This window comes from Chaetodon auriga, chromosome 23 (assembly GCF_051107435.1).
Source record: "Chaetodon auriga isolate fChaAug3 chromosome 23, fChaAug3.hap1, whole genome shotgun sequence".
NCBI lineage: Eukaryota > Metazoa > Chordata > Actinopteri > Chaetodontiformes > Chaetodontidae > Chaetodon > Chaetodon auriga.
The window spans coordinates 18,412,565-18,419,569 of record NC_135096.1 but is presented as its reverse complement, the minus strand read 5'-3'; positions in this window follow the sequence as shown (position 1 = coordinate 18,419,569).

Genomic DNA, 7,005 nt, shown 5'->3' with positions numbered 1-7,005 from the left:
CCCCGGGGTGAGGTGGTCAAGCGTAAATGTCAAGGCTAATTCAAGGTCAAACAAATGTGACCTGATAATCATCTACCTTGTGTCCTGCAGCGTCCCGGCCTGGCGGCGTTTAACGAGGAGCAGAGCGAGACGCTCTTCAGCCCTCAAAGGCTTTTATTGTTCCTGTAGGCCTGTTTGTAAAAGGTGAGCGACAGCTTGAAAGGATCTGCAGGAATCCTCCTCCTCCTCCTCCTCCTCCTCCTGCTCCGAGGGCTGAGCAGGGACAGGTTTCAATGCTGCAAAGGTGCGAGCACAGCGACCTGCAGCGAAAGCAGCAGCCGAGCTTTGAATCTGCTGTAGCTGCAGCGTTCGAGGTGTGCAGGTCAACGCAAAATGCAGCGTTTCCTCCACCGACGACTCGCCGAGCGCACTTTCATTTCTCACCTGTCAAACTGAAATCTGGAAATTAATCTGATTCAGGGACGATTCCAGTTCATCAGGTTACCATCATGTGACATTACTGCTGTTTTTTTTCAGGTTACTACTTTACAGTCACAGAGGAAGTGATGCGCTTTAGATTCTTCATGTTTTTGTAATGGACATGGCGAACTGGGGCCTCATCTGCTCGCCTTCCCAGTGGACCACGAAATCTAGTTTAAACATTTGTCGACAGAAAGAGCCTCGTAGCTGAATAAGGACTGCTCATGTTTTGACTTTGTTTCTCTGATCGGGATTTGCTTGTGATCAATCGAGTGATGAATATTGATGAGCGTCGCCTGCATTGTCGTATGTTCCGTCTTCTAAAAGCGATTCAGAACGAGTCTCAGCTTTGCAGGATCTCTGCTTGTAAGAAGGAACACTGGATTCGCTTCAGTGCTTTGCTGACTGGGTAACAGTCTGTGAAGAGTACATGAAGGCTGCTTCGGGTCAGGTCAGGTGAGGGCACTTTGTCTCCATTCAGCCGGCCGATAAAGGCCACCGTGTAAAAGGAGAAAGGCTATCAGATAGTTGGGGCCAGCCACCGTGGCAGAAGTCAAGCGGTTTGAAAGGCTTCGTCTCGGCGCTCTCTGCCTCAGCGTGAGAGAAACTCCTGCATCCTGATGGGGAGAGATGGCTTTTAAAAAGAGCCCAGATTACAGCGTCATATAGCCCATAGTCGCCCGGAGATACACCCTTCTTTTCTTCCCCGTTTGTCTCACTTTCAATCGCTTACAACCACTTTTCCGAGCCATGCTGGGCCCTTCCATGCACAAGCTTGTCAGCTCTTCAATAGCTTTTGTCTACGCGGGGACTCAAACAAGATAGGCCGCCTTTGACTCCTTCCCCCGTCTCTCCCTGGATAAATATTTCACCTGTCACAAAGCCGAGCACGCTGGGCTCGACGCTGCAAGAGAAAAACTTTTGGATTTTAGAAAAGGGAACGTAAAGCAGGAGGAGATGGAGGGAGGGGGGTTATTCAAGTTCACAAACTCTCGATTCTTTTCTTTCATCCGGAGATGTACATGCTGCAATTTGCATAGCCTTTCATTCACTTTCTCAGCCTGAAATCTCACTGTGCTCGTGGTAATCTATTGTAAAGCCATCTCCAACTTAAAACGACTCCCCGTACAAAAGCTGCCTTTTCAGCGCAAGTTCCCTAATGAGTGATGGCATAAAAGAGCGGAGGCATCACTTTATTTTTGCCGTGGATCAAACGCTTTGATATTTCAAAGCATATACATCAATAATCCTCCTCTCTCAACAACAACAACAGGGAGGAAAAAGTTCTCAGAAAAATAAGGGCTGAAGTGCTCCACATTCTGGCGGAGGATAATACCCGAGTTTGATGTGCAAAGACTCTCGCGACTCGTCCTTCTGTCTTCAAAGTCTTCCCAGGTGCCCTCGAGTCGAGCAGAGAAAAAGGTGATCTTTGCATCAAAGACGGCGGATGTGGGAGCGCGTGAGGCGACGGCTGCCGTTCCAAAGCTGCTCCGGGACACGAGGGGCGTTCGACACGTTACCGGCGAGATCCCTCGACGCCGCTGACGCTACGTTCATCACATTTCTGCACTCAGAGCCAGTTAAAAGGAAGGGAATTTAACAGCTTTAGCCCACAACAATGACACACACACAAACACACACACACCATCCTGCTGCCACAAATACTCTCTAAATGTGGATTAATCCGCCGCTGAAAATAGTCCCCAACAAATGCTCTGTTTGCTCCTGTTTGTCTGGTGAAAACGGCAGAGAGCAGCTGTAATTAATATATAAATGTGCGGTCTGGAGTGGTTAAAGGGGAATCTGGGTCATTTATAAGTTTTGCTTCAGCAGCGTTTTATGTATCAACACACCGAAATGCTTCAAACAGGAACTGAAATGTGTGAAAAACCTTCTGCTTCTCGGTCACGTTCAGCCCAGCTCTTTATCTCTGGAGTGAGTGAGACTCCCTGAACACGTTGACTCGAGCATGACCAGAAAAGCGAGAACTAATCTTCCTCCCCTCGCCGGGATGATGAAGTGATGTCAGGTTGTCCGAGAGCGGCGGGCGATGACGATGTTGGCAGCGCTCTCTGTCCCTTCCAGCCCAGAGGCGAGCTTCATTTCATTACCAGCTTGACTGAGCTACCTGTCGCTCCACCCGTCCCTCCTGTCGACTGACCTCTGAGGACACGTCTAAATCTGTCCTCCGCTGCTGCCTGGCCTCCTTACGTCCAAATGGCCGGACATGGAAGAATGCAGCTCTGAAATGTATCACCTGTAGTCCAACAATGACCTCAGAGGATCGTCAAGCAAACGAGACTTTAACCTCATTCAAGGTTTTACGTGTTGAATTACGTTTGAATTATGCTAAATTACGCAGTAACTTCCTGGTGGTTTGTCACATGATCTCATGCTGAAATGAATACTTGCGCTTCTTGGTCGACTTAAACAAACTCAACAGAAAGTTTTCATCAGTGAGCTTCAGAGATGCGGGTACAGCAGGTGGACAGAGCCAGGCTAGCTGTTTCCTCACTTCCTGTTTTTATGCTAAGCTAATCAGCTCGCGGCTGTAGATGTGACGGTGATATTGATCTTCTCATGTGTCTCTACTTTCCCGAAATGTCAAACTATCTTTCTACATTACATGCTAGCGTCTCTGTGATGCACTGCCATGCTAACATGCTAACAGGCTTACAATGCTAACATGCTGCTGTTCAGCATTGAGGGCGACATTATTTTTTTCCCCAAGACCTTTCCACCAAGCCCCGCCCGACTGCACTGATTGGCTACTAATACTGTGCTATGATTGGCTGGTACTCATTGTATCGACCACGTTCACCATGTTAGCTTAGCATAACCGCTAAACTCAGAGTCCAGCTGAGGCTGATGGGAACCCTGCGAGGATCCAGCGACCAGCTGCAGGCATGACTCACTGCTTTCCTGAACACTTTCATGAATTTTCGTTTAGCTGGTGTTATTACAGCAGCAGAGTGAACTTCACATTCCCAGATCAGAGCCTTTAGTGGCGGCGGTGCTGGGGTCGCACTCTCAGCGTCCTGACAATAGATTCAGACTATGATTGATGAATACTGTAAGTGCCGCAGAGCCATTCCCAAGCTCGATGTGCTGGGATTCATTTAGTCCATTGTCTCGAGCCAGACCAGAGGCCTGTGAGAATGGGGACCTGATTAATAATGTTTGTGAAGGACGCTCTAAAGAGGGGCTAGTCAGGTCCCTTTGCATCCTTAGAGGGACATTTAACAGCTTGAATTATACATAAATTATGTACACCCACTGCCCTGAGGTTCGGTCCCCACAGTCTGTCCAGAAACAATCCCTCCTCCTAGCTAAGGCCTCATACCTCAACCAGACGTTTCTGGAGACAAATCCACAAAAAAGAAAATGCACATAGAGTTTTTAAAGAGACCGTATTCTCCTTGATTTCCAGCCCTGGTATGTGCCCCGAATGAAATAATCACTTTATATGTGATTACATGGAGGGATTAGTGTTTTAAAGACAGGTGACACGCTGCTCTGTGCCTTCAAAAGACCCCCTTCATCCTGCAGCAGCAACAAATATCTGTTCCACTGAACACTGAAGCAGAAATGTGGACACGTTGATAAGGTTTGTCTTCAGTCCTGGACAGTTCCAAGACTTGGACCGCTAACAATCAGTGCTTACCACCAATATTAAAACAATTACTATGTGAGAAGTGACAGTGAAATTACACATTTTGTGTTCTCAAGCTGTAATGATCCACAGACTGTGCAGCAGCAGACTTGTGTTTAATGTTCAATGTCTTCTGTTTTTTGTCTTTCAGGTTGGCAGCAGTTGACGTCGAGTTCAAGGTTCCACGCTGACAAACAAACTGCAACACAACAGTGTCGGTCCACAGCGCAGGTCTCAGGTCAGTGAGTACCCAACACATAGAAGAGCGTGTGTCCATTCAGCAGCTGACGGCTGACCTCTGGTCATGTCCTCCTCTCACAATCACACAACAAAGCAAACGCACACCTTCACCTGTTATTTGCTGGAGACATTCGTCACAGGTTCACAGAGCCAATCAGATTGCCTCGAAACATGTTCGAAAGACATTTCAAGATGCTAAATGTTCAGCTATTTGAGGGCTTTCTGTGTAAAGAGGCAATCCAGAGACGACCTGCCCTGCTGAAGAGTCACTCCGACCTCCCTGCAGACGAAGGCAAACACAAGGAGAAGATCTCCAGGGTCAGTACGCTGTCACCTTATTAACAGGATCATTTCCCCGAGTTAGACCTGAGTCCACAGGCAGCGTCACAAACACAAGTTCACGTCACCAGAACACGGTGACATTTTTTTCACAGTTTGCAGCAAAGCTGTGTATATCAAGCCAACAGTTCCTCAGAGATCCTGACGAGTCCAGCAACACTCACGTCCTTCACTCACACAGTTCTGATGTTAAGAGGGAAAAGAAACGAAAAGAAGGAAAACCAGAAAGTGACAATATGATAGTGTGGAGTAAAATCTGCCTCCACAGCTGGATAATCATACAATCCTCTCAACTAAAACATCCCAAATGTGAAAGAAAAGAGTCCAGATCTTCAAAAATATACAAACCTTTTGCTTTTCTGGGCTGTTTTTCTCAGATTTCTCTAATGTTCCTTATTGTGATGAAGGACTACCTTAAATGGCACAGTGTTTGGTTTGGCTGGTTGTGAACGTCACTGTCAGCTGAGAAACGTCCTCTTTGTTCAGATGGACTCCTCTCATGAACGTGGTGAACACGACCTCGCCAACCAACCCCAGCTGATCCGCCGTCAGATTGATGTAGAGATGTGGAGTAAAAGCTGAAAAGCCCCTGATGTGCTGAGGGGGAAAAGGTCCAAAAATCCACACATTCCACGTCCTCGAGTGTTGCTCAAATATGTGCCTTTTTACTTACAATGAAAACACACTGTGCTTCACACGGTGGACTTTCTGCTGGGGGATTACAAACACAAACAGCATTTGGAGCTGCATTTGTGTGCTAAAAATCCCAGTTAGATTTAAAAGCAGCTGGTGATTTATGGACTCCACCATCGCCGCTGCAGGTGGGTGGACAGAAAGGTCTGCTTTGAGCCTGCGGAAAGCGCCAACAGCGTCCAAAATGGGACGCTAAGCTGAGGATTAGCTATCCGACTTCGTCACCACCCATGTTTCGTTTAGAGAAGGTTTTCGTTTCACACTTTTGTTTTCTCTGCAGTGTCAGTTATAGCTGGAAGCCTCCTTTACGCTGAGACCACCATAAGTAACCCCAACAGAGCATTCGTCACGCAGAGTCGCGTTTCATACCAACGTTCATACCAGTGTAATGATACCTGAGCAAAAACAGGCCTGGCAAAGAAATCTGTTAGATCTGGACTTCAGCTTTCAGGACAGTTAAACTAACCAAGCATGTAGCAGTATCCCAGAAGCCGAAAACAAAGGAGGAGACAGTGGACACGGCGAGGTTGAGCCCGACTTTCAGACGCAGCAGTGGACTGTCCTGCAGCCAAAATGATGCTCTGAAACACATGAAAGTGTTCTTTATGTTTTCTACACATTTTATACACATTTCCCCAAATTCAGCCATACGGGCCGCTCAGACTCAGGAGCTTGGGCAGTGATGAAAGCCGGCGCTGACGCTGCATGAAGCCTGAACATCGCAGCACATGTTGTATCTGCGGTGAAACAGATACTTTCCTCGAGCTCTTGCTTAACTCACCCACTTAGAGAGAGATTAACCCCGTCAACCCTGATGCTCAGGATGAAAGGAGCTCCGTTCAGGTCCTTGTTTGTGCTCTGCCGTGTACCAAATCAATGGCAGAGGTGGGATCAAAAGCCCGCCGGACGCCCCGCGGTAAACGCTGCTCACCTGTACGCCAAACAGCAGCTCTCTCAGCACCTTCAGCTCCAAAGAGAAAGAAACAGGAGCCCGGACACGCACATGAACCCCAATGATCACGCATGCTGCTGTCAACACCCCAGGGCTTAGAAATGGGAACTGGACCAGAAAGGCAAAAACACGGAGGGGAGGATGGAGGCCGGAGGCTGCAGGGAGGAGGGGGAAACCACCCAGGAATCATGCTAGAGTTGATAAAAAGGACCGTTCCAAATACATCACGGTGGGGAGCGCTCATGTTTGACAGTTGGATGATACCGAGGGGAGACCTTCTCCTACCTCCAGCAGGGACAGTTTGAGACCAGAGTGACTGCATGCAGTAATGAGTCCTGGCACGACGTTCAGCATTCATCAACACAGACACCTTTAGAGGAGGAGGACCGCCTGTTTTATTGCTTCAGCAGCTGATGAATGCTATCGGCCTGGCTCTTATTTCTTTAAACCTGTCCAGATGCCACTATCAAACTGCCTTTTCTGACAGCAAAATGTTGCAGCAAATTAATGAATTATTAATGTTCGAATTTGTGCTGCTAACATGGACAAATCCACCGTCAAAGTGTTCTGGGAGCTCAACCAGGGGCCCGGCTTCAAATCTGCTAACTGTGAGCACAAACCGCCGAGCAGCACAAAACATCCACTTCTTTATCAGGACGCTGAATCAAAT